At 38.9% G+C, this 27,843-nt stretch overlaps 1 long non-coding RNA gene across 10 annotated transcripts in view; it reads left to right on the forward strand.

Moving 5' to 3' along the window:
• LOC112673596 (uncharacterized) overlaps nucleotides 1-27,843 on the forward strand; it is a 130,052-nt gene that overhangs the window by 50,236 nt on the left and 51,973 nt on the right. For all 10 annotated transcript variants that reach the window (XR_004808808.2, XR_007405397.1, XR_003144917.3 and 7 more), the window contains exon 3: nucleotides 16,556-16,698. This is a non-coding gene — a long non-coding RNA (uncharacterized LOC112673596). The remainder of the gene's footprint in view (nucleotides 1-16,555; nucleotides 16,699-27,843) is intronic.

Genomic DNA, 27,843 nt, shown 5'->3' on the forward strand with positions numbered 1-27,843 from the left:
AGATTATGAATGCATCCAACAAAGCTAAAATGGGAGAACCAGGCCAAACAAAATATCTAAACTTGTCCTTGACTTATTTATTTATTCATTACTTATACTATGTTTTCTACTAGTTACCTGTCCCTGTGTTGTCTGTTTTAGTCAATAAGCAGATGGGCAGTCTGTCTTTCTAGCACATCGAGGACCAGGTCACTCTGTAAAGAAACACATAAGAAATATTGTCTAACGGCACTGTATTTTCTCTAACATGCTAATTATAAAATAGCCTTCAAATGCCCAAAGTTTTCAATCATTCATTTAATATTTACTTGGCTTCTATGGTGTTCTCTCTTATGAGTATAACTTTACCTACTTTGTTTTTACTACCATTTGAGTCCTTAATATTAGCTTTTCATAATTCTGTGATGATAACAATCCTGATACTTAAACTCTTGCTAATCTAAGACTTAAGAAGTGGTGGTGATTCACTGCCTGGGAAAAAATAGAGAGTGAAGATAACAAAGGGAAGGTCCTATCTGCATTGATTTGAAGTTGGCAAGATGAAAGAAAGGTAAAGTATCGGTTGGCTATTGATATATAACAAATCAGCCCCAAAACCAGTAGTTTCAAACAATCTTTTTTTCTTGCTTATGTGTCACTAGTTGGATAGAGGTTGGTTGATCTAGGCTGAGTTTCAGATGAGCTCAGCTTAACGCTGCAGATAGGGTCTAGGTCTGTACACACGTCTTTTTCCTTGGCTCAGTGAACTACATTGGGTAGGTAATAGGAATACAAGAGGGCAAACCAACTAAGCAAATTCATTTTGAGTCTTTGCTTGCGTCATGATTGCTAACATTTCATTGGGTAAAACAAATCACATGGCCACATCCATCATGAGTGAAATAGGGAAATGTATTCTGCGCCTAGTTGGAGGAATTGCAAAAGGTCAAGGGTACAAGGAGAGGTGAAGCACTAGTATCAAGATTCATAATAAGAATCTAGTTTCTGTCTTTGGAATGCTTCCAGAATATGGGAATATCACTTTATTCCACCCCCTGATGTTCTAACTCATTAAAGCAGTTAATCCATGGATTAGGCTGTTCTAGCAGCAGTTGGAATTCTTCCCCAGTGAAGGCTCTTTTGGCTGTTGATTCATTGGCAAATGCCAAATCAGATGCATCACTAGATGCAGAATCAAAAAGTCTTGAGTTCAAGTCCCAGTGGCACCACTTACCCTCTGTGCATCCCAAGTGGTCATCTAACCTCTCTGAGCTTCTATTTCCTCATCTGTAAAATGAGGGTAAGAATTCATACTCAATTTATCTCATGGGGTTGTTATAGAGATCCAGTCATAGGAGATCATAAGTATGAAACTGTTATATAAACTGGAAGTAATTGCAGAAACAAGACATATTATTGCTGGGTACTGTCTGTGTTGGAGATTTCTAGAAGTACATCTTCTTATCCAGTTCCATTGATAGACTGACTTGCATTACTGTTGTGCTCCTCGAGCCTTGTTCCTAGGACAGCCAGATTGAAGCATAAGTACTTTGATGGGGGACAGATTAGTCAGGGTTGACTTCTCAGGCACGGGCTATAGAAATAAATGGTAAAGCCAAGGAGAAATTCAGCCTGCTTCTTGTTCTGCCATCATTGGCCTTTCTGGGGTCTCTGGAAATTGCAACATGCTATGGAGACCAATACTAACAAATAAGAAATAATGCATATCCTTGGAAAATGCCTTGTGGTTTCCTTTGCTTGGCTTTCATTTCAGCTATAAAATTCTTGATTTTCAAAAAAAAAAAAAAATTCTTGATTTTCATGAATCCACCTAAAAACACATACTTATTTAACAACCTTAGCAGTCTAAATTATACATATTCATCTCTGGAATGCCATCTGTTCTATCTCTCGGAATGAGTTGGTTCCTAGGTGTGTGCCACCAACCTCATCCAAGAGGTGGCCTGGGGAGTCCATATGGCTTCTGGCATTTTCCTGGCCACACCAGTACCTGGGCTCAGGCCCAGGAAGTGGTTCGGGATTAGGGATAAGCATCAAACCAAATGGGCTAAGGTTGGATCTGCAGTATAATCTGACTTTTCATGCTGTTTCTGAAGGGAAAAAGACAGGTCATGTGACTTTTTCTTGTGACAACCCATGACAAAACTTACTGTGTGGGAGATTCCTCCCCATTGTGACTCTTTAGGCAAGGCCACTAAATGGAGTGGTGTAATTTCACATTCTCTAAGAAGAAACACCCCACACCACATCCAGAGTAGATTATAGGGTAGAAACATAAGCTTAAGATAAAACAAACATGCAGATTAAATAATAATCCCATTAAACCAAAATTAATGAGAGTGGTCTGAGGGAAGTGCAAGCATGGGATCAAGATTCCTTAATTCTAGCCCAAATTTTGTCCCTAGCTAGCTATGAAGAAGTCTTGAGTGAATCATTTCACTGATCTGTGCCTCGGTTTCCTCATTTGTGACAGGAGTGAATTAGCCCCTAAAGCCCTGTCCAGTTTTGTCATTTCATTCCTTCTCTATCCTTATTGGTAAAATAAAGAGGTTGTACTATGGTACCTGGAAGGTGCTGACTCCTTTATCCCATGATCGTACTTTCTAATAGGAGTGAAATGGAATTACACTGGGCTCAGTATGAGCCCAGTTGGCCATATGTGCTCTTTGGCAAAAATTTAGTATTGGAAGCTGGAAAGGAACACAAAAGAGAAGTGGACCTTTTCCCATTGGCATTAAAGTGAATGTTTTGTTTAAAATACCCCAAATAAAAATAAAACAAAGAAGTCTGCATTTTAACACTTTTCATGTAAATAATAGACAACATCCCATTAGTGAGACTAGTCAGCAAGTACCCTATTTAAAAGTGCTTTTTTCATCTGACAGGTACCATTTGGAGTGCAAATGCATGTTTTTGGCAAAGGCCTATGCCTGATGATGTTTTTCTTTGCATGGAAGGTTTAGGAATTGGAAGACAGACTATGCAGGAGGAGAGGAGTATATCCAGAGATTAAACATGTCTGTGTTGCTCATCTTTTAGGACCACTAAATCAATAACTTCAGTAACCATAATTCTTCCAATCTAGATAGCTTACGGCCCCTGCTAGGGCCTGAGGATTAATGAGTATCCTCTGTACTTTGGCCGTTCATGCTTTTACTTCTTTTTCTCTCTGAAATCTTCCATCTAGTACATCACCTTCTGTTTGTCTGGCACTGATGGGAAAAATGCATAGGCTTCTGGGATTTTGAATTCATAGTTTCTTTCTAGGCTGAGTCTATGTCAAAATGGTCTGTGTATACATCAGTCTACTTGGAGGTGGAAAGATGAAAATTGTGTAAGCCAAACAACTTGTGGGGTGCATTTTTAAAGTTATAAGTAGATGTTACTTTTTATAAATTCCTGTGGACCACTGTAGCTTTAGTTTGCTGCTCTGCTAAACAGTGCCTTGGCTTGCAAGGACCCAAGTGCAAGTAATTTAGTTGGAAGGTGATGCCAACAAGCCCATAGTGAAGTGAGGGAGTGAGACAGGGAAAGGAAGGCAGCCAATGCAGGGTGCATTTGCAAACAAATTAGGCTCAGCCCTGCTGGGGAATTCTGAAAGCCCATATGAAACATGTATCTTACCTATCCCAAGGGAGCAAGGCAACTGGGGTATTTACCCTACCAACCTCTCCCAGTCATTGGGTGATGGCTGCCTCAGAGGGGTGTTAACTACCCAGCACTTTTGGTCTGTCTTGTGTACTAAGGCAGAAGCATTACAGTAAGCCCTCAAGAGTAGGAAGTTAGGTAGAAGAGCATTACAATGGTAAGATCTGGAAGGATACAGTCAGGGCCCCACCTGCACTTGGTACAAATAGACACATGAAGGATACCACATATAACAAATAGATACACGTAAATGAAAGTATTAGAATTCCCCTCTCAAACTTAAATAATAAAGGAGGCATAATGATTCAAAACTGGAATGTCCAAAGATTGGAGTGACTTCAGGTAAATCTTGATCCAGGCTTTTAAATGGTTTGACAGGCGAGTTTCTTTTCTCTATTTTTTGCACCACTCACTATGTGTTGGCTCCATTCTTGGTAGTTTCTACCTTTATGATTACAAAATAGCTGGTCATAGCTCCTTAGGGTTCTATTCTCTAAATTCAACTTCCATCTAAGAAGAGAATGTGTGTTTTTCAAATAGCTTAAACAAGTCCTGGAATTAAGTCTTTTGGGCTATGATTGTCCTGATTAGGGTCAAGTCCTGTCTCCCATCCCAATCATTACAGCCAGGGGGCTTTAGGCTGTCCAGACTCACTTCTGAGTTACTGGAGGGTCGGGGGAAAGGGGACTCTAATTCAAAACACATGGCTGAGAAATTCAGTCTGTTGGGACAGGAATAGGAGGCAATCAATACTAGGGACCTTAAGTCTAATAGCATAGGTGTTTGATAACCCTAAGAAAAGCAGCTAAATCAATGATATTATATTTCAACTCCTTGATGTCAGAATCCAGCTGAATGTCCAGGGAAGAGAGAAAGTTTAATAGTGATGTGGTAAGGGAGACCCAGGAAGAAAATGTAATGGTGAAAGCTTGGGTACCAACAGCCACTCCAGGGAGCTGAATTCAGACTGTATCTTTGACAACACTAATGCCGGGTAATATTTATTTAGCTGAGCCTAATAAGCAGTGTAAAGAGTCTCATCTCTCAAATTGGCACAGCAAGGGGGCCACAGCAGCCAGGCTGCTGATAATTAACAGTGAAATGCCTGGCCTCTTCTCTCCCTGCAGCATCTGAAGAGATGCCTGGGACTGCCCAGCAAATTCATTTTTCTCTTACCGACTAGGATAAGGATGGAGTTTGCTGCAGAAAATGACTGTAGAGGCAGGTAGCCAAGGGCAGAACAAAATGGCTATTCCTGTTGTGCCCAAGATCGCGAATCCGAGAAACCACCGAGGAGCCGACACTGATGCAAACACACGAGGGTTTATTTACAAGCTCGAGCTTGGGTCCAAGTGTACCCGACAGAGCTGATCAGGGACTTGGACCACGAGGTGGGTTTCAGCTTAGTTTTAAGGGCTGGTCTAGGGGACCTCCAGAAGGGGTGGAGCAATTCCTCAAGTTCTGTTTACATTTTGATATGGGGCCTTCAAGGGCATTGAGCCCTGTTCTCATTCTAATATGGGGCTTCCTAGGACAGTTAAGCTGTAAGCTGTTTTCTTCCTGTAACTGAAGTAAGGTAAAGTTCAGCTCTTATTCACAGGGGCCTGGGATGGCTGTACTTGTGATAATGCTGAACTTAAAGTGGAATGGCCTTAATTTTCTGGGCCTCCACATTCCGAGCAAGCAGGGCAATCCACCTCTTGCTCATGGAAGGTCACATACACACTACACTTTCGGTACCCATGAGCATAGACCTATACAGGCAGTTACACTGGTTTTAGCTCACAAGTGCTACAGTTGAAATAGTAGTTGCAGAATCAAAGATAGAATTCAAATGAACCTTGGCGATTGGCTATTTCGATTGGATTTACTGATGAAAAAACAGAAACCTATATAGATGTGTGGCTCATTTAGCATCACAGTGAGTTCACTGTAGAGATGACACAAGGAACAAAACACCCCTATGTGACAATTCACTGTTAATAATAACAATGTCTATGATCTAAATTCTTGAGATTCAGTCTGGACCTAGCTCTTGTTCCCCTCTTATAGCTGAATTATTTGGTGGAATTCATACAGAAAGTCAGTAGAAAACAGAAGACTCCAATACCAATTGACATTGTCCATTAATAATTCTGGAAGCCCTCTCTAATTAACTAATAATAGTGATGATGGAGATGATGAATAATTTTTTATCTCTCAAAATACACCAGGCACTGTACTAAACAATTTATGTGCATTATTTTGAATTTTAATCCTCATCATAACTCTTTGATGTGAGTACTACTCCTATTGTATGGTGAAGGAAATAGAGGTTTACAGAGTTTATGAACTTGTCTAAGAACACAAAATTTGTAAATGGTGGAGTTGGGTTCCACTCTCATGTGTTCTCATTCAAGAGCCAAGCGTGTACCCGTAACCATCCCTAACCTTAACTTCGTCTCAGCCCTGCTGGAGTTTCAATGACTTGCACTGGATTTTCCTTCTCCAAGATGAAATTCTGTATCTGGAGAGACCTGGTATATTTTCCTTTATCTCTAAAAAATATAAATTTACTGTACTTTTTAGAATTGCTATTAATGACTTTTGAGGTTTGGTACTTTTTTTTTTTTTTTTTTGGAGGATAGCAGTAAAACACTACATTTACATATTTAAAGACAGTTTTCCTAAATGTCAGTTCAAAATATAGATTTATCAGAATTTGGAAATGAAAGGATTTTCTCTTACTGCTGACTCTATTGGATGTCAAAACTGTGCAAATTGCATCCCAGAATTAGAGCACTGTGGGGGCATCTGACCCTGCCCAAGTATCCTTGCCAAATAGCCTATCTTTCTTGTTTCCCCATCCCTTATCTGCATGGCTTCCAATTCTCCTTCCTCCAGTTTCTCCAGATGGCAGACATCTTTCAGCCTCTTGGCTCCTACAACTTCTTCCTACTGAATTGGAGCCAATTCCTGTAATCCAACTTCCTCCTCTTCAAAGGGATGTGCATAGCTTTTACAAGGACGAGGCCATCTGACGCCACTGCCTGTTGCCTTCTCTTGCCAGTGTCCTTATTTGACCTCAGTGTTTCCCCAGTTGGTCTCCATGGAGAGATGACCATTGGCTTGATTTGCATCAAGTTTTCCTGTTGGTCACCTTCTCTTTTGAATTCTTCTCTCTCATCTTCACCACTAATATACCATTGTTCTCTACTTTGGGGCTGTTTCTTCCCCACTATACTAGTATTATGACAATTTAGGATAGATGGATTAACTGATATTTTTTACACTTTAAGCAGTTTTGCCAATTATATCACCAGAGAACTGGTTTGAGAATGACCAAAGAATTGACCCTTCATCAGTGGGTGAGGGGAGGGTATGGAAGGAACTGCTTAGCTTGGGGAATACTCACTACAGAATGGATGACTAGGGGAGAGGCAAGAATCACATAGAACATACTTGAGTATGATTCATACTTTTCTATTTTTATCTTTTATATTAGCTTGTTAAGACCTGAATTTGCCTCTCTTTCCTATCTTTAAGCAAATACTGTCTTATATAAAGTAATCTATTCCTATATTATCAATAAAAAATTTAATTTCTCTTGTCTTCTAGAAATGTTTAGTCTTCCTGAATGTGAATAATATGCATAATTGAGCGCATCCCAAAATATGAAGACTCAAATAAAGGGGGCTCATACTGCTCATTGAGATAAACTTTTTTAAAAAAGTAATTATTTCTTCTGCTGGATCATCCCTTTATATTCAAGATGTGTACTTCTTACTTTCCCTCTACATCAGTGTTTATATTTTATTGCCTTATTTTTTATTTCTTTTATGTTGAGTCTTGATGAAAGCTATGAATTCTCTCTCCCCAATAAAATGTCTAAATATCACATTCACACACACACACATGCACAGAATTTTGGCCACAACTTCAAAGTGTTCGTTGATGCTCAGTACAGAAACCCATTCATCATACTGCTGTCAGACTAATAGTTCTATAAGATGAGTGAGGTCATCTCACTTTCCTAATCCCTGTCACCTCCAGAATACAGAATAAAGTTGAAAGCCCTCCATGACTATTGCTCAAAGTACTTTTCCTTTCCATTTATCTTCTGCTCTAGCAACATTTTGAGTATTTTTCTTTCTTCATGCCTTTGCTCAAGCTGTTCACTTGACCTGGAATACCTTTTTCATTCTCTTCCTTGAAGAATTATGTGCAACTTTCCCTATCCCACTAATGGCACCTTCTGTGAATCCCCCTATCACCCTAATCAATGCAGGTGACATAAATGTACTCAAGATTCATCTCACATTTCTTTACATTACAATTTTCTGAGGCTTTTATCTCTTTGATAGCATTTAGGAACATATAAATCTTAGAATAAATAGAACCTTAAAAATCATTTTGTAAAGCTCTTTTTTTAAATCTCATATTATTAATTTATTTGTAAATAATCATAACATTTAAAAAATACTTAATATATAACTTTTATGTACCAGGCCCTGATCTAGCCACTGGGGCACAGGGGTGGACAAGGCAGATAGACACCTTGTTCTCATGGAACTTTCTTTGTATTGGGAAAAGAAAGAATAGGAATAAATTTTTAAAAGCTTAGATACTTACAAATATTGAGTATTTGGAAGACCATTACTTTGAGAAATGCAATGGAGAATGACTGAAGAAAGGGAGAGAAAGGACTTTTTTCATTATGTTTTTAATTGGAAGGTTAAGGAAAGTATCTGATATTTGAATTGAAACCTGAATGGTAAGGAACTAGCCAGGTAGCAATAGGGTAAGAGAATGTCTGGTAGAGGGTATAGCAAGTGCAAAGGCCCTGAGGTGGGAGCTTACTGAAGCAAAGACAGAAGTGCAATGGGGGACAGGAGAGAGGTATTCTTAGACAAGGTCAGGGAGGAGTAAGAAGTTTGAAATTTATTCTAAATGACATAGAGGCTTCTGAGTCTGCAAGCTCCTTGAGAGCAGACCTATCTGCTTAGCATAGGACTTGGCAAAAGAAATAAATGCTATAAAGAAAAAAGTTTTATAACCAAGTCATTTCAAGAGTGTTAAGATGTTCCTTGTTGTAAAGTGGAAGAAAATTGTTTCCTAGGCTATTCAATGTATGTATGTCCATGGTCACGTTTGGCTGAGAGGAAATGTAGCTATTAAGTAACAACCCTTGGATTTCAATTTCCTCAAGGACCATTGTGGGGACTTTTATGAGCTCATAACAGTCCTACATGCCCTGCAAATTCCCATTCATTCCACTTTCTTCGATTCTATCTTATCACTGAAATGGTTTGAAGCCTCAGGAGTTTTACAAGCTTCAATCTGCTCTTGGCTTTTTGCCTCCGACATTCAATTTTCACACCTACTTTTATAAATTCGAGAATGGTACTAGACTTGCTTCCTCTGATAGGATTTTTTTCCTTCTCAACACATTTTCAAACATTACTTGTTTAGAAGGTGTATAAAACATGTACCTTCAGCTTAAAGAATCATTAAAAGCATATACTTGAGTAACCATTACCTAGGTTAAGAAATAGAATGTTGCATTTTAGAAAGTGGGGTTTTAGAACTGAAATCAACCTTTAGAACTGAAATTACCGTTTGCACCCTTTTTACAGATGGGAAGTCTAAGGCTTAGAGTTAGTGAGTGGTTTTATACGGGCCATACTGCAGTACTGTTGGAGCTAAGAGAACCATAACTCTAAACCAGCAGACCCCATAGAGATTAGGGGTTCAGTTTCTCAGACCAGGTTGTCTGGGCTTCCACATGAACGTTTTCAGTCAGAGTTGAGAGCTAAGAGCTAAATATCTTAGGAAGGAACTGTTGTTTTTCTATCCAGAAGCTGTCTATGAGGGAAGCACTGATGATCTACCCTCAATGTAGTTGCTAATTTCACATGTGGTTGGATTTCTAGCATGGAGTTCTTTCTTTTTCTTGTCCATCACCAACTTGGCTCATGTTTAGAGTTGACGTTTTCTGAGTATCATAAGATTTCTGGTGAGTACTGGAGTCATACATGGTTTGGAGTTCTACCTCATTGGCTTTTTATTCCAAAGCTAGCTTTAGTTGGAAGGGTAGGGTGTTGGGACTATATTTGATCATTTCTCTAGTAGGGTTGAGCTCTGGGCTGGGTAATTCTGTCATTAGCATTATTTCTCTTTCTCTCTATGTCTCTCTGTTTCTTACTTTGTCTCATGTACACATAAACACACACTCAGGTACACACACATATATCAATAAGCCAATTAACACTGGTAACTTGGAAACATCGAAAGACGGGGACAACAGTCATACAAACATCTATATTCCTCCATGTAACTTTTTGCTCCCCAAAAGAGACTTTCTTGGCCCTTCAGAGGCGAGAGCGGAAGGACAGTATTTTTGGATTCCTAAGAGTTAATTCGAAGGTAGAAAATTCAACTGTCTTTTATTTAGGTAGAAAATATGAATATAGTGTGCAAAGAGTAGTGGGGGATCATGATCAACAAGAGATCATTTGCTCATTTGTGATACTGTAATATAAGAAATGCATATTTGGTCTTTGTCACAGGTTCTTGGCACAGAGCTCCTGAAATTCCTGGCATTTCTTAGTGATAGACATGAGAAGAGCATCTTTTGTTATTCGCAATAAGCCCATTTAATCATACTTGAGTTTATGCTAATGAAGTGACTCCAGGAGGATGGGTCCTGGTTGCCAGAGGAACTTGCAGTCCCATCCTCCATAATCTGGGGTGGGGAGAAAGGCTGGAGGTTGGGTTAATCACTAATGGCAAATGACTTAATCAATCATGTCTATTAAATGAAATTGCCATAAAAATCCTAACTGAAGGGGTTTGGAGAGGTTCCTGGTTGCTGAGTACATGGAGGTGCTGGCTAGGGATAGCATGCCCAGAGAGGGCATGGAAGCTCCATGCTCTCTTCCCTCATTGCATACCCTATGCATCTCTTCCTTTTTGTTGTTCTTTTGTTGTATCCTGTATAATAAATGGGTGATAGTAAATGAAGCACTTTCCTGAATTCTGTGAACCATACTAGCAAATTATCAAACCTGAAGAGAGGCTGTGGGAACCTGTAATTTATAGCTGGTGGTCAGAAGTACAGTAAAAACCTGAGACTTTTGACTGGTATCTGAAATAGAGAGCAGTCTTGGAACTGAGCCCTTAACCTCTGGGGTCTGTGCTAACTCTGGGTAGTTAGTGTCATAACTGATTTAAATTTTAGGACACTTAGTCAATGTCTGCAGAGAACTGAAGAATTGCTTTGTGTGGAACAAAACTACACATTTCGTATCAGAAGTAAGTAGTAGAAGGAAGTAGTGTTTTTTTTTTTTTTTCATCTTTACCAGTCTAAAGATATTTACATTCAAGCATTTAAAAAATGTCCTGTGTGAGCTTCAGGGTGGGTCAGTTGGTTGAACGTCTGTCTGACTCTTGGTTTTGTCTTAGGGTCCTCAGGGTCCTCAGATCAAGCCTGGAGTCGGAGTCAGGCTCCAAGCTCAGTGTGGAGGCTGCTTGAGATTCTCTCTCTCCATCTTCTTCTACCTCTCCCTCTGCCCCTCCCCAGCCCACTCCCACTTACTTTCTCTCAAATAAAATAAATGAATAAAATATTTTTAAAATGCCCTATAAATACCTCCAAAATAAATGACCTGTAGGTGAATGAAGCCTATAGCCACTACCAGGTTTGTCATCTTTGAATCCTTTCACACTAGTCAAATCAAATTAAAATTGCCACACAGTGTAGCATCAGTGAGGGAAAAAGAGTAATAGCATACTGGTTCAGGGTTCTGGTGGTGATGATGCTAGAGAAGGACATGGGGTATAGAATGGGGCAATGTGGAGCATTTTGCTACAAAGAAGCCTATGTCTTGGTGAATGGGTGTGGTTTATCACTTTACTCTCCCTGTACTTCATTTGGGTTATCTTTTCCCTAAGCCGTTTTCCAGCTCACAAATTCTTTCTTCAGCTCTGTCAGTTCTACTGTTACAATCATCCTCCAGTTTTTCCTTTGGCTATTATAACTTTCACTTTAACAATTCAATTTGTTCTTTTAAAAAAATTTATACAATTCTTTGTAAAAATTTTCAATAGTAATCTTTACCGGTTTCAATAAAGCAAAACGTTATTTGAAAGTCTGTTTGTTTCTTATATTCTTTTTTTTTTTCTTCTTCTTTTTTTTTCTTCTTTTTTTTTCTTATATTCTTTAAAACGGAGATCCCATGGTTTTCTTTCTGTTGTCTGAAGTTTTTGATACTTCTTTTAAAATGTCTTCTATTTTTACCTAATTTCATTTTATATAAGACATTATATATGAAAAAAAATTGTGAAAGTTATCTTCCTCTGGAAAGGAATTTCATCTCTTTCTGTCATGTGCCTGGAACACTAGCAGTTTCAGAGCACCTTTAATCCAATTTAGGGATTTAGATTATTTGGGCAACCCAGATAATTCAAAGCTAAACTATGTATGAGATCTTGGGAACTTTGATTCCAAGTTTTGTCTTCCTGATACAGTGAGATTGACAAAAAACCTTTACGTGGTCTCAGATGAATCTTCCATATGGGCAAAAAGTGGCACCTGATAATGGTTCACCTCTCTGGATTTGCAACTCCTCCTGGTATTGGGTGGTAATTCCCTGCTATCTTATTTAACTCTTTTATGCTTTCAACTTAACATTTATTGTTAATTTTTTAAAAAGATTTATTTATTTGAGAGAGAGAGCATGAATACAAGTGTGCGTGCACACCCATTTGCAGGGGAGGGGCAGAAAGAGGTCTTTTGCCTGAGAGAATCCCTTGTAGACCCCCCACTGAAAACAGAGCTGGATGTCACAGGGCTCTATTTCATGGTCCTGAGATCATGACCTGAGCCAAAATCAAGAATCGGATGTTTAACTGACTGAGCCATCCAGGCACCCCTATTGTCAATTTTTAAAAATACATTTCCCCAGCTTCTTTTAGTTGTCCTCAGTAATGAGGTTAATTCAAATTACCTTGTCTTCCATTACTACAGGCGGAAGTCTCAAACTAGCAAAATTTATAGACTAGTTGCCTATGTATAAACTTTAGAGGGTGGCTATACAGTGGCTAGGAGAAAAATATCTGAACTGCCACCTTTCTCAGATACTACCCTATTATCTGTTTTTTGGTGATTACCTCATTTCATTCTGACAGCCACTTGCTGACCTCCTTTTCCTAACCTGCTATGGAGCCATATTCATGATGCAAAACTCTTCGCATTATATGACCTGAGCTAGAAGAGAAAAAAAGATGTTTATCCACCAACACACTTCCTCTTCTCAGTTAACTATATGTATATATTTTATACTAAAAATATACATTTGTTTGTTTGTTTATATGTTTTGGTGAATGGTCAGGAGAGAAGATATGAAATTTTAGAAAATATATAACTTGGGATTCTGAAAACCAAGCCATTTTCTTTTGAAAAACTCAGGATATGTGACATCTTCAGATTCAAATGTGTTCTTTTTGTGAAATACAGCTAAAGATTCAACTTCTTTTCAACACATGCTTCTGATGGGTTTGAAAGTTGGCATATCAATCTGTGAGTACTTGCAAAAGAGCCTTTCTTAATTTTCTTGGCTTAAAATTCCTTAAAACATGAAAAATTTTTAGTGAACTTTTATTGAAATATAGAATAAATACAGGAACATGCACATGAAAATGCTCAGCTAAATGTATTTTGGTAAAGTTAACATTTTCATGCAACCAGGACCCAAAAACAGAACTAGATCATTACCAGCATGCCTCTTTCATGTACCTTCTAGTTACTAATCCTTCAAGGGCAGCCACTATCCTGATCACACTGTAGATTAATTCTGCTTAATTTTAAACTTTACATATAGAATCATTTAGTATATACACTTGTGATTGGTTTTTCTTATCAACATTATGCTTGTAGGATATATTAATATTATAGCATGTAGTTATAAATAATTCATTTTTGCATTTTGTATAGTAATCCACTGCATGAATATAACATGATTTGTTTATCATTTCTACTTTTGATGAACAATGGGGAGTCTCACCATTTTAGGAACAGTGCTGTTACAAAAATTTTTGTGCATTCTTATTACGTTTTAGTAAATATAGATAGCAGGAAGATTCTTGACCTTTCATCTTCTAAATTTTATCCTGTTCCCCAGGACTATGACCCAGGTTTCTGTCCCTGATCTTTTAATTTGGATCAAATACAGATAAAGACAGATGATGTCCATGAACTGCTTCCTAGATTAGCCAGGTACACGTTATCCAGCTGACTGTGGTCTTTTGCCTGAGCTGCATCTCCAGGCTCTAATGGTTTAATTGAATAGGTATGATCAAATGGTTGAAAAATCTCATTGGTAGAGTGCCTCAGTTTGACTTAAACCCTAGGTCTATACCTCGATTTCTGAACATTGTTTTGTAGTTTCATCTGGTGAACTGAATTATATCTACTACCCATTATAGATTGTTTTAGAAGTTAATCCTGCCATGTCCTAATTGAATCTTTTAACAATGTGAAAAAACCTGTTATTTAAAAATAAAATATCCAGCCTGTTATGAGAATATTATTACAATTCTATTAGATAATGACATAATGTGAGAATTCACAATATCTGCTTGTGGGACCTTCAAGTTTCTGAGAATTTGATTGGATAGAAAAACTGTCCATACATTAGAGCAAAAGATGCTTAAAACAGGATATGGTAACCAACTCAACTTATTGTCATATATGCCTCAAAGCTAAACAGATGGCTAATTGAGAATTAGAGTAGAATTACTCATTCATTCCACAAACACCAAATGAGTCTCTACTATTTGCTCCTCTCTATGCTAATATAATTTACATTAAATTATATTAAATTAAATGTTAATTATATAACATAGTATAGTCATAATATGATCTGCTATAATTCCAGGGAGTGATAAGAGCTAGAGAGAAAATAAATCAATAGAAGAGATGGAATGGGATGTTATTTTAGATGGATGGTAGGAGGAGTCAGGAAATCACTGAACGAGTGACGCATGCAAAGACCTAAGTGAAGTAAGGGAACATTGCCTTGATCTGGGAGAAAGTGTTCCAGGAAGAGAGATTTGCAAGACCAAAGGCTGTGAGAGGGAAACAAGACTGGCAGATTCAAGTGGGAACAAACAGGACAGTGTGGCTGGAGTATAGTGGGCAATGGGCAGGAAAAACAGGTCAGATGAGAGAGGAAAAGAAAGACAAAGGCCACATAAGGAATTTAAATTTTATTCCAAGGCGATAGCATTCCACTGGATCTTAAGTGGGGATTGTGAGGTACGTGGTTTGATTTGACCTATGGTTGAGAAAAGATCAATTTGGCTGCTGCATAGAGAATGGATTATAGGTATTAAGAATGCAATAAGAATGGAAGTTTTCTGAGAAACTCATTTGATTCCCTTGGTTTGAAGGGTGGGAGAGATTTGTGTGGTGAAGGCTGCTTCAGGGCAGAGCAGGACCTTGCTCCCCGAGGGAAAAAATGGGATTTACATAAGTTAGCTAATTGCCAAAATTTCAGTTTGAAAAGAAATCAGATGAGCCACTACATTTCACCCTTTATTTTACAGATGAGAAAACTGAGACTCAGAAAGCCTAAGTAATTTTTTTTTATTTTTATTTATTTATGATAGTCACAGAGAAAGAGAGAGAGAGAGGCAGAGACACAGGCAGAGGGAGAAGCAGGCTCCATGCACCGGGAGCCCGATGTGGGACTCGATCCCCGGTCTCCAGGATCGCGCCCTGGGTCAAAGGCAGGCGCCAAACCGCTGCGCCACCCAGGGATCCCTTAAGTAGTTTTCTTAAGGAAAAAATGACACAACTACATTGAAAATATGAAGGAATTTGGGGAAAGGCGACTTCTGCCACTAAGTCAAACCATTCACGTGCAATGAAGTAAAATTATTGGTAAGAGTTACAAACATTTGCAATTGATTGCTAAACCTCTCTCTCTCTCTTTTTGAGAACTGAATTTTTGGTGAAACAGAAATGACAGCTTATCATCTTGAGATGACTCTGAACTTTTTAATGGCAAGTGCAAGCCTTATTAATTTTCCTAAAACTGTTGGGAACAATGCTTGGCATATGGTTGGTGCATAACAAATATTTGCTGAATGATTATATGATGAAACTGAGAGTCAGAAGAATTCTAAAAAATTATAGAAAAAAAGCCGAAAGAAAAAGTACATCTCTGTACTGAGCACTGTACTAGTATTGAGAAAGAACAATTAAAACATTAATCAGCATGCTGGATTGTGGCAGAAACCCAGTTGAAAGTGATTTAAGAATTAAAGAACATTCACTGGCCCATGTAATTAAGTCTAGAAGGGTAGTTCTGAGTTCAGATATGGCCACATTTAGGGCTCATATGGCATTTAAAGAACTCTCACTATCTTTGTTCCTGTCTTTCCATTTATTTGTTCATTTTTCCTTCATGTTGGCTTCATTCTTAGGCTGGGTCTCTTTACATGGAGATCCACCTACAATTATGAGCTTATATCTTCCTGTTTATTAATACCAACAGAAAGAGTTCCCTTTTCCCAAATGGTTCTATCAAAAGTCTTCAGGAGCCAGGCCAGTCAGCCCATGTGAACATGAGCTAAGAGTAGCAGGGGAATGATTCCCAAAGGAAGAGTTAGAAATGATTAGCAAAAGTTGGTAGAGAAGATGGTGGCAGGAGAAACAACAAAGATCTACTACCAAAGTGAAAGAAAAGGGGAGCCTTGCAGACAGAAAGGCAACTTTTATTTATGAAATCTCCCTAAAACCTATGGCATCTCAACTCTAAAGCAAGATTTGCAGGGTCAGTATTCAAAAGACTCCTCTGCTTGCAGTATTGACAGTGCAGATTTTTGTAGATGTTTCTAAAAGCTCTACTTATTCTCTTTTCAGGCTTCCTGAGGCAGCTAGACTTTCCCAAGTTCCCCTGAGAAACTTAACAGACTTCTTGGATATATAAGAGCTCACAGGAAAAAAAAAAAATCACAGGATCAGCAGTTACTGCCATGGTTCTGTTCTCCTTACAGACTCTCCAGGTATTGGTATGAAGCCCCAAATGTCCATAGTTGATCCATAGTTTTTTAAAGTTGTTCTCCATGTTTATTAAAGAAACCATGAGCCCAGTGTCTGCTTTTCCTGGGCTCAAATGCTATGAAATGGAATGGCAAGCCAAATGGGGGGCAACTTCAGAGGTGTGTAGGTTTTGTTCCATGATGAAGGTAATCAAAGAAACAAACTATTTTCCTATATTCCACAAAAATGTCTCCCAAATGGACATTTCCCAGCCCATTGAAAAGTGAGTCACCTACAGAACTCTAAAGCAATTAGGTTAATTGGAAATACATTTCATAAGATAAATTGGATAGATTATTTGAGGTCACAGAGCATCTACCAATGAGTATTAACTGCAGCATATGCAGCTTTACTTTCCCTCATCAGTTGTAACATTTCTGAAATCCACTTGTTTCTTCTTTGTATGTAAATTCTGAAAATGTGTGTTTCTGTTATGGCTCCATAAGACCAGTATTTACCACTGTCACAATTTTTATCATATGTGCTATATCATCAGGGTTCAGTGAAGGAAAGTGAAACCACTCTAGTTATTTCAAGCAGAAGGTGATTTAATACAGGGAAATAAGCGCTTATAGAATGATGAGAAGAATGGAAGTCAGAGACACCAGAGGGATCTTGGTTTCAATGTCAAAGTCAAAAAAATGTGGTCATCACAGTTTTCACCCTTGCTGCCTCCCTAAGTGTCACTCCCATGAGGCTGTTGACTGGAAAGCAGAACCCTGAGTCTGACTCCTGCATGTACTCAAATCTTTCAGAGCTTACTTTAATTGCCTCTACTGTAGCAAGACAGACTCCACTTTATTTCTGTCTTACAAAACCCAGGCAACTGCATCTAACTGGCACAATATAATTCATATCCAGAACCGTAACAGCAAGGGCATCTGGAAAGTGTAATTTTAAGACATCCAAACTTGGAAAGAAAAGAAGAGGTTGAGAGAACAAATCAAGAACATGTCACTTATACTCACTTTACAAATTAAAGTTGTTGTTTTTTAAAGAAGACTTTATATTTATACTGTAAATAAAAGTCCAGGATCATTTGCCATTAACAGAAGGTATTTGTCAAAACAAATGCAGGGAAGTTTTTTGCCTTACGTTTACCAAACATATTTTTCCTCCCTGAGAGAAAATTATAAAGGGCTCTTTTCTCAGGCTCTCCCTAAACTGCACTATCCCCTCCCATGCTACTCCCCCTCCCCATACACTTTGTGTGAGCCAAAAGTGAATACTTGCAATTAAACGACAGGTGATGTTTGAGTTAAAGCAGACTTTTATGCAACTCATAGTCAAGCTTTCTTTTTCTCCTGGTACAGGAATAGAGAACCAGTCCCACCAGCAGTGTACATCAATGGACACTGGGAAATGCTTTACTATGTTGTAATCAGTTTGAAGGTGCTTTGACCTCCTCCTCTGTCTTAAGTTCTAAGATAGATCTCACAATTTTTTCATCCAACCTGGAGTTACAAATCTGAGAAGGAAAAACATCAGGAAAGGTGACCCAGGGAATTTCAGAGAGTGAAACAAAGACCAACAGTCAGTTTAAAGCAGGACCTTGCTGCCTTTGTCTAGAGTGGGGGTTGGGGGACCTGGGATCATTCCTACGGGGGGAGCTACAAACTCTGGACAAGAGTTGTCTACTTAACCAATTCCTTTCCTGGTGTTTTGCATCTACCCTTCATGTTATGAACTGGCCAAACCCTTCTCTGCATGAGGAGCATCGTTTTCTTCTTTCTTTCCTCCATTTCCCCTTGGTCAGCCCACCCCTTAACCTTCTGTCCCCAGCTCTGCTTCATTTTTTTTCTCAGAGCTACCACTACATATTATTTTTTTTTAAAGATTTTATTTATTTATTCATGAGACACACACACAGATTGAGAGAGAGAGAGAGAGAGAGAGAGAGAGGCAGAGACATAGGTAGAGGAGAAGCAGGCTCCATGCAGGGACCCTGATGTGGGACTCGATATTGGGACTCCAGGATCACACTCTGGGCTGAAGGCAGGCACTAAACCGCTAAGCTACCCCCACCACTACATATTATTGTCTGCTTTTAAAGAGCTCCATAAATGTCTGTTTTGTTGACTGCAAAACCCATAGGGTTTAGAACACTGCTTGTTAAAGACATTCAGTTCCCACCAGTTGAACAAATAACAAATGGGTAAGTGAGCAATCAGACTGCTTGGCTCAGCCAGGAGCCAAAAGAAGCCAGAACCCATCTCGGACTTACTTTGGACCTCACTGTGTTTCACAGAATAACAGATTGATCAAAACTGTGTACGGTGGAATGCATCCCAGGTCCTAGACCACCTGAATCAAGTATAGGCCTTCAAGTTGTTGTAAACTGAATTTTGAGATAATGTTGGTAATTTTTTCATTTGTATTAGAGAATGAAGAATTGGGTTGAGCCTTGACTCCACCATCTCCTGGATGGCAAGTCACTTTCATTTGCCGAGACCCCATTTCCTCACTTGTAAAAATGAGGAAGAACTTACTCTTTGCTTAATTCAAAACTTGCTGCATGGGCCACGTGAAATTAAGCATTTACCCACATATTTCATCATTTAAAAAGTAGTTTTCTGAGTGCCTACTACGAGCAGTCTTATAAATGTAATCTTCTTAGTGTGACTTTTAATAATCACCTTATGTAACATTTCAACCCCACTTTTTCAACACCACTAGCCCTCCTCTCTTCTTTTTTTTCTAACAAGTAATTTCATTTCTTAATAGATATTTTATTGATTTATGTTATTTATTATAAGTATCTATTTAATTTGTATTGTGTGTCTCCCCCTCCTAGGTTTTAAGCTCCATGAGAGAGATGATTTATTTTTTTAATTTTTATTGGTTTTTTTTGCTTTCCAGGGTCTGGCCCATAGTGGGCACTTAATAAATAATGTCGAATGAATAAACAAATATCCCATGCTCAGAGTACAAGTGCTGATATAAACCAGGCTACCATATAAAATTTAAATTTATTTTTTATTGGAGAAAACTCACTGAAGAATGTGTGTTCTATACAGAGGGCTTGCATAGAGGGCTAGAGTTGCACCAAAGGAACAATTAAGAGACCAGTATATAATCCAGGCAAGAAATGACAAAGAGACTAAACTCAAGACAATATCAATGAGTGAAGGGAAGGAGTCAATTAGAAAATATTCATGACATAGAATTGCAAGACTTGGCTCCTTAGATGTGAGGTGTGGTGAGGAAAAGTGAAATTTAAATTGAATTCCTAGTTTCTGGATTGGACAACAGGGTGGATAAAAATGATGCTCACTGAGATGGGGAGACTAAAGAAGGATATGTTATCTGAAGGGCAAATAGGATGAGAGAATTTGTTAAGTAACTATAGGTCAACAGATGTTCACCCAGAGGCTCTGGGTTTATTTATTTATTTTTACAAAGGAGGCTTTATTTTTTTAAAAGATGTATTCATTTATTTTAGACTGGGGGTGGGGGAGGGGAGGAGCAGAGAGAGAGAGAGAGAGAGAATCTGAGGCAGACTCCCAGCTGAATGTGGAGTGGGAGGCAGGAATAGACCTGGGGCTTGACCTGAGGCTTGATCTCATGACCCTGAGATCAGAACCTTAGCTGAAATCAAGAGTCAGATGCTTAACTAACTAAACCACATTTAGGCTGAGGAAAAATATTTGAGAGCCATAATCCTAGGCTCCAGGGACAATATGTAGAGTAAGGATAGGGGAGGATCAACAGGATGATCATATGCGATAAATATTCTTATCCCCCACTTTCCATAGATGAGACTACTAGGGAGGGCCCCTTTATTCTCAAACTTTAGCTTTTCATCTATTCCATTTGAGATCCCAGAGTTCTGTACCATGGATGATGGAAAAGACTTCCATGTACTTGAAATCAAGACTACTATAGCCTCCTTCAATATCCACAATTCTTTTATTATTTTTATTATTTTTTAAAAGATTTATTTATTTGAGAGAGAGTGAGAGAGAAAGAGAGAGAGAAACAGAGAGAGTGGGGAAAAGGGCAGAGAGAGAAAGATGGAGAAAATCTTAAGCAGACTCCTGTTGAGCATGAAGCCCAATGCACAGGGCTCCATCTCACACACCTGATATCACGACCTAAGCTGAAATCAAGAGTTGGATGCTTAGCTAACTGAATCACCCAGGCAACCCAATTCTTTTATTTTATTGACAAAAAATGGTGTGCTAGATAGTTCTGGGGTTGGGAGCCAGAAAACCTGGGCTGATCTAGCTTAATATCTGCTACAACTAAAGGGCGATCTTGAACAACACATGGATTTTTCTTTCAATTCATTTCTTCATCTGTAAAATTATGGAATTAGCCTCCATGAAGTTTCTGGGAAGATGTACCAGGAGCATTTGAGGGATTAAATAATGAAATCCAGAATAGATATTTATTAAATATCTCATCAGGTATCTAATTTCTATTTCATTCCAATAATAATTTTGTTGTGGACCCATTCTGGTTCCTCTATATATTTTTCAAAGAATTTAGAAGCCTAAACAATACACAGAGCTCTCTAGTATGGTCATGACTAATGCAGCAGAGTACATAAGAAGTAGAAGAAAATATAGACTCTATGCCTCTGTCATAGGCTGCTGGTTGTTGTCAAGCTGCTAGTGATGTATTTAGCATTCTGGTTACAAAGAAGCAGGGCTAAACCATTTGCATTGATACTTAAGATTTTCTCTAAAAAGTAATTAACCCAAATTAAGACAATATTAGCCAAACAAAACACAATAAAATCACCCATCTACTGATTTAGTGGTAAGATTTCTTAAAGATAGCTAAGAAAATTTTGATATTTATGTTGTGTGCTCTCCCAACCAAGATCTTAGTATGTTTTGCAAACATGACTCCAAGCCAATGGTACTTCCCTGTCTTTGTCTCTCAAAAAATAGAGCCAGAGAAATGAAGAAACATGGTGGTATTGAAAATGTAGTCTTTCAAGTTCATGTGTGTAACTATAGTATATTATTATTTAGTTTATCTCCATTCCTTCCTCCCCCGGCCCCTAAACTCCAAGGGAAGTGTAAAGTGTGTACTTCCTGTCCAACTCATGCTGGCCTTGATCATGTGCTTTGTTTAGGCCAATGGAATATGTGTGGAAATGACAGTGTTACTGCAGCTTGATATCTTTCTGAGATCTGACACTTTCATCTTCTCCCTCTTTGAAATGGTGTCTTACCTGAAGGAGATAATGCATGTTTCTACTAGTCTTCTGGAAAATTATTCTATCGCAAGAAGGGCTTTTCCCTGGTAGCTATTCCCTTTTCAGCTTGAATCCCAAAATGAGGCTCATGGAGGAAAACTGCCCCAGTGGACCTATAGACTCAGAGTGGCCCCAGCCAACTGGTAGACCCTAATGCCTAAGAATGAATGATTGCTGTTTGAAATCTCTGAATTCCACATTGGTGTGGAATGCAATATGATTGTTGTCAATAGTTAACTCAGACAGTATCATTTGGCATAACAACCTTTCTTGTAGATTTAACCCCCTGTGAGATCTCTGTTCTCTGTAATACTCTATTCAGGGCCTAATTGAGTTAAAGCAGAAATCAAGACAGAGCTGTACTTAGCAAAAAATTGGTTTATAAAAAAAAATTGGTTTTAAATCTCAGGAATCAATTTTACCTCTCTAACAGTTGACTATTTTTAAAGTCTAAACTCAACCAAAGGTAATTTTTCCTTTTAGGGACATTTGGCAATGTCTGGATGCATTTTGACTGTCATGACTCAGAATGGGAGTGTCACTGGCATCTAATGAGTAGAGGCCAGGCATGCTGTTTAACATCTGACACAGCTCCTCAAAACAAAGAATTATCTAGGCCCAAATGTCAACAGGGTCATGGTTGAGAAAACCTGGCCCAACTATATATTTCTTTCTCTTGGGGAATATCAAATTTATCTTTGGGCAGTAAAGCATTAAAACTGATATCATTCATTAGGAACAAATAGGAAAGATGGACCAAGTCTATGGTATCATTCCAGATAGCCTCCTGAGAAAAGACCAGAATTCTTTTATTGTTTATTAACCCATTGAAAAACATAGAATAAAAGTAATTATCTGCTCCCCTTTTGAGATTTAAAATTCTTTAATTGGATTAAAAAAGGCTTTCCTTTTTCACTGGCATTTTAGGATATTTCTGTATCATTCAAACATTAGAGGCCTCATTACTTAGTTATTCATTTAGTCTCTTATCCATTCAAATTATTTATGGAGCATCTACCTCATGCCAGGCAATCTTAAAATTTCTCATTCCAAGATGTCAGGTTTAATTCTGTTTGTTTTGTTTTGATTGGAACTGAGTGTATAAGAGTGTGTAGAAGTTCACATTTATTTTAAAGCACTCCAAGAGTGAACATAATCTTTCTGTTCACCCTGCACCTTTGAACACCTCTTCCTGTATTATGAACTTCAAAAAGAAGTGGAGCCTACTTCTTGCTAGAAATATATAAGATGTATTTTCTTATCCTCCCATAGGAACAACCCAATACAACTGCATAGGACTTTGTATTAGACTCCAGTAGGTCCCAGTAATGGTCAGAGGTAGGTGTAAAAGTTTAGTGGTAGCAATATATGCACACTTCACTTCATAGACATATTTCTCAGTGTATTTTATGTATCATATTTTATAAGCAAATATTTCATGTGCCTTGTTAGTAAGAGGCATCCATTGGAATCTGATACTACTGTGTGAATAAAGATGATTTTTAAGCTGAAAAACAATGGTCACCCCAAGAGAGAACTTATTAGGTTGAGCTTAAAACAGCTGGGCACAAGGCTTTTATCCACCTGAAACAGAAGGAATTTTCTGGCAGATCCACAGGCCCAGTTGGGCCCTTGAAAATATCTAACCTAGCAAAAATGTTCTCACTTCCCACTGCAGGGTCCAGGAGAAGGCATGGCCAAGGCAGGCTGTGGTTATGAAGGTTCCTCCTCCAGCCCTCTCTTAGCTCTGCATTTTGAAGCCATAGTGAGCTACCTCCCTGTGAGCTAGGGTATAGATAGCCGAGGACTCAAGCAGGAAGATTCAGAGCTTGACCCAAAGAGCTTAGGGTGCAGACAGACAACACACAAATGTAGTACTTTTCTGGCATCAGTGAACTGAAATGTCCTTTTTTTGATTTTCCTAATTTGATTTTGCTACTTTGGATTCAACCCCAGTATCTCCTTCTGATAACGCTCTTTTCCGTATCCAGTCACAGAAAGAGTAGAAGGCAGCTAGCAGGGAAACAATGGTCTGACACTTAAAGACAAAATCAATGCCAGATGTCGTCCTTTATGTTTTCTCAGCTAATCCTTACAAAGACCATGTGGGAAGGCTTAGTTCCTATTTTTCAGGTAAGAAAATTGAAGTGCCCAGAGAGTAACTAACTTGAATTTTAATTGAAGTGTGTCTGATTTTCAGATCTGTATTCTTTTTCATTAACTACGAAAGCTAATGTTGACTCTCTTTTATGACCTGTTAATATTCAAATCAATATGATTTTTGTCATGGAAAAATCCAAGCCCTACCCAGAGGGAGGAAACAGGGAACATAATAAATTCAGCCCCTTCAAATCAAATGGAGAGGCAAGGAATCTGCTCTGAGTTTGCAAATTTCATTTTGAGGACCCCAGGTATGCGACCAGTGTCAGAGTCAATATATCCACCCATGGACAGATTAGGACCAGGTGACTGCCAGGCTGTTCACTGTCCCCCTCTGACTCACCTGCTCCGCTCACCAAATCATTATACAGGCAGAAGGTCAGTGAGGTAAAAGTGGCCTTGTGCCATCTCACTTTTGCTCTCTGCCCTTTCATTGTACTTTTTGACACTATGTTGGAGGGAACGAGCGGCCACCGGCTTATAGGCACTAGTCGTCTGAAGTAATAAAACAAGAGGTAACGGACCAGAGGCAGCCATTGAATTTTTAAGGATTTCTTCAAACAATCAAATGGAGTATAGGAGTTACATGTGTGGACTCTGGAACCATATTATTCAAATCCTTGAGCACTCGCTGGATATTTACTCACTGTGTAACCTTGGGGATTTTGCTTCACCTCTTCAATGCCTCAGTTTCTTCATCTGTAAAACAGATTCATGTATTCATTCCACACATATGCTCTGCTATGTGCCACAACCTTGATTTCAAATGCTGGGGATGGAGCACTACACAAAAGCAACCAAGTCCTTCTGTTCTCATAGAGGAGACAGAAGATAAATGGATCTACTTGTAACATAATTTTAGATACTGTTAAGTGGCATAGAGTCAAATAAAGCAGAGAAAGGGATTGAGAGTTGAGGGAAGGGATGGTAATATTACAAAGAGCAGAGAAGAAAGGTTCTTGGAAGAGATAAAACACAGAGAAGACCAGAATATTGTGAAGGGAGGGAGCCACACAATAACTTAGGCAAGCATATTCCAAGCAGAGGGAGCAGTAATGTAAAACAAAACATAACCACTGTATTCACCTTATGAGAGTGCTGTGGGAGTTATATGGGATAGTCCATATAAAATGAGACCGTAGAAACTACTCTGTGAGAGTTGGTTCTGCATACATCTTAGAACCAGAGTTGAAAGAGTGATAAAGTTCTATTCCAACTTTTCCCTTATAATACAAGTGTCTTCTAAAATAGTCATGGAACTTCAGCTTAAGTACCTGTCATGATGAGGAACTCCTACCTTAAGAATCAGGGTCTTGCCTCCAGCATTGGGTGGCTTTTCTTTGTGAGGAAATACCTCCTTCTACTGAATTTACACCCTATCCAGGGAACCACAACAATGTCTTTGCTACTTCTTTCACATGGCAACATCTCCAGAGTTCGAAAAGAGGTTTCATCTGAGCTCCATCTGTACCTTCAGCCATTTGTTACCTATATGGCTTCCAGATTTTTCATACTTTCATTTGATCATTTCAAAAACACAGTACAATAGGCTCAGTCTCTGAAAGACAGAGGCAAAATGATGAGATTAGTGTCTGAAGCTCAAACTTCCCCACTCAAAAGATCTTTCCTAAAAGCACAGTTCCTAGATAAAAAGGAGTATGTCTACCTTTCTTGGTGTGTGGCTGCCCTTCCTGCCATCTTGCTTAGGCATAAATCCAGCTTGCACCAATTTGAAATCACATCCATGGTAATGGTTAAGAGAAGTAGTTGACCAATCAGTGCTTCCTGTATCCTGGCGACTGGAGTGGGGAAGAGAGAATAGGGTGGCTGTGAGTGGTGATAGGTTCAGGACATACGTTATTGCCATGTTATTAATTAAGCGTTAGATCAATGGGAGTAGAATAGAGCTGATGAGTCAAAGATCTTAGGTTCCATTTCCTGTGATCCAGACAGCTGGGTCCTGTTACCCAGCGTCTGTTCAGCTCCTTATCCTGCCAGGTGCCTCATAAAACAAGCCATGGCTGCAAAGCTTAGAGGGTATGGAGGACTCAGCACTCAGCACTAACCCATCTCTGCTTCTAGAAAAGAATCTCAAGGAGGAATCTGCCTGTTGGTAGATGAGTCCAGCTGCCTTATCTTTAGAACTTACCTGCTTTAGAGCAGATTCTCCTTGGCACGACTTCTCAAAAGATGGGCAAGTTTTACCACTATGCAATGTAGGCCTGAATTTCAAATAATACATTTAATGGCATTGTGAAGTTCCACATCATTTTTTTCTGATATAATTAATGAACAAACAGATGTTTGGGCAGTAGGTAGAAACAGGAGATAACATTAAAGGCAGTCATGTTTTGATTTGTTTTTCAATTAATTAATTTATTTGAGAGAGAGAGAGAGTGAGATTGACTGAGAGACAGAGAGCATGGAGCCTGATGTAGGGCTCTCAGGACTCTGAGATCATGACCTAAGCTAGAAATCAAGAGTCCAACACTTAAATGTGCCATCCTGGCATCCCAACGCAGTCATGTTTTCATCTGTTTGTTTCAGTTTTTATATTTAGACCAAAAAAAAATCTTAATTCTTAAATTGGATGTAGGAAAGGCAAGTACAAGAAAATTGAGGAACCCACTTCAGCTGATCTGACATGGAGCATAGTCACAGTGCAGACAGCCTCTAATGGCAACTTCACGGTGATTTATCTGTTCTCCTGGACTGGCCTGATAAAGCAGCCACCCCACGGATGCTCATATGACGCCGCTCCAGGACCTAATTTGCTGAGAGTTGCCAATTGGCTGAGTAACTGCTGGAAAAATAATGAACCAGCTTCTCATTGGTCATCTGTTTGACTAACAGACAGGTTGAGCAAGGCCAGGAGTCTTGTGTGGGCTGGTCCATTCCAGGACACAAGGCCATCTGACCTTGAAGCAATCCAAACTAGGCAAGTTGCCATTTGGGGATCCTGACACTGGCAGCCACAAGAATTTGCCGACTCATCCTACTGACTGAAAGCTTTTGCTATTGTGGAAAAATGTGTCTGCAAAATTTTACTGCCTTTTGCAGTTTGCAGACATATATATTTTTTAATTCAATGGAAGTGGGAAATTACTATTCTCTGAGCTCTCTGTACCCAGCCAAAGTCATCAGTCTTTTTTTTAAAAAAATATTTATTTACTTATTCATTTGAGAGAGAGAGTGAGAAAGAGAGAGCATGCAGAGGGAGAGAGAGAAGCATACTCTCTGCTGAACAGGGAGCCCAATGCGGGGCTAGATCATAGGACCTCAATATCATGACCTGAGCTGAAGGCAGATACTTAGCCAACCGAACCACCCAGGAGCCCTGAGTTTGTCATTCTTGAAGGCCAAACTGATGCAGGAGTATATTTTTGACCACTGAAGTATGTGATAATCTCTCTTCCCTAAACTCATATAGCTTCCATTGTCCTTATCACTGGTCTCAGATTTCACTGTGCTTGGAATCCCCTGAAAATTCAGTTAAAATACATATTTTTATTCAGCAGGTCTGGGGTGCGGGGCATGGGTGGTGGGTGGGCTGAGACTCTGTATCTCACACAAGTTTTCAGTGAATCCACACTTCTGTATGAGGGATCCACTCCTTGAGCAATAGAAATGGGCTGTTTGTGGTCTTGCACATTTCTCCAGATGTGTCTGAATCATCGTGAGAGCTTATACTCTGTTTTTACCCTCTTGAGTACCTTGCACAGTGCTATATGAGGAGGCA

The sequence above is a fragment of the Canis lupus genome, chromosome 24, assembly GCF_003254725.2.
Source record: "Canis lupus dingo isolate Sandy chromosome 24, ASM325472v2, whole genome shotgun sequence".
NCBI lineage: Eukaryota > Metazoa > Chordata > Mammalia > Carnivora > Canidae > Canis > Canis lupus.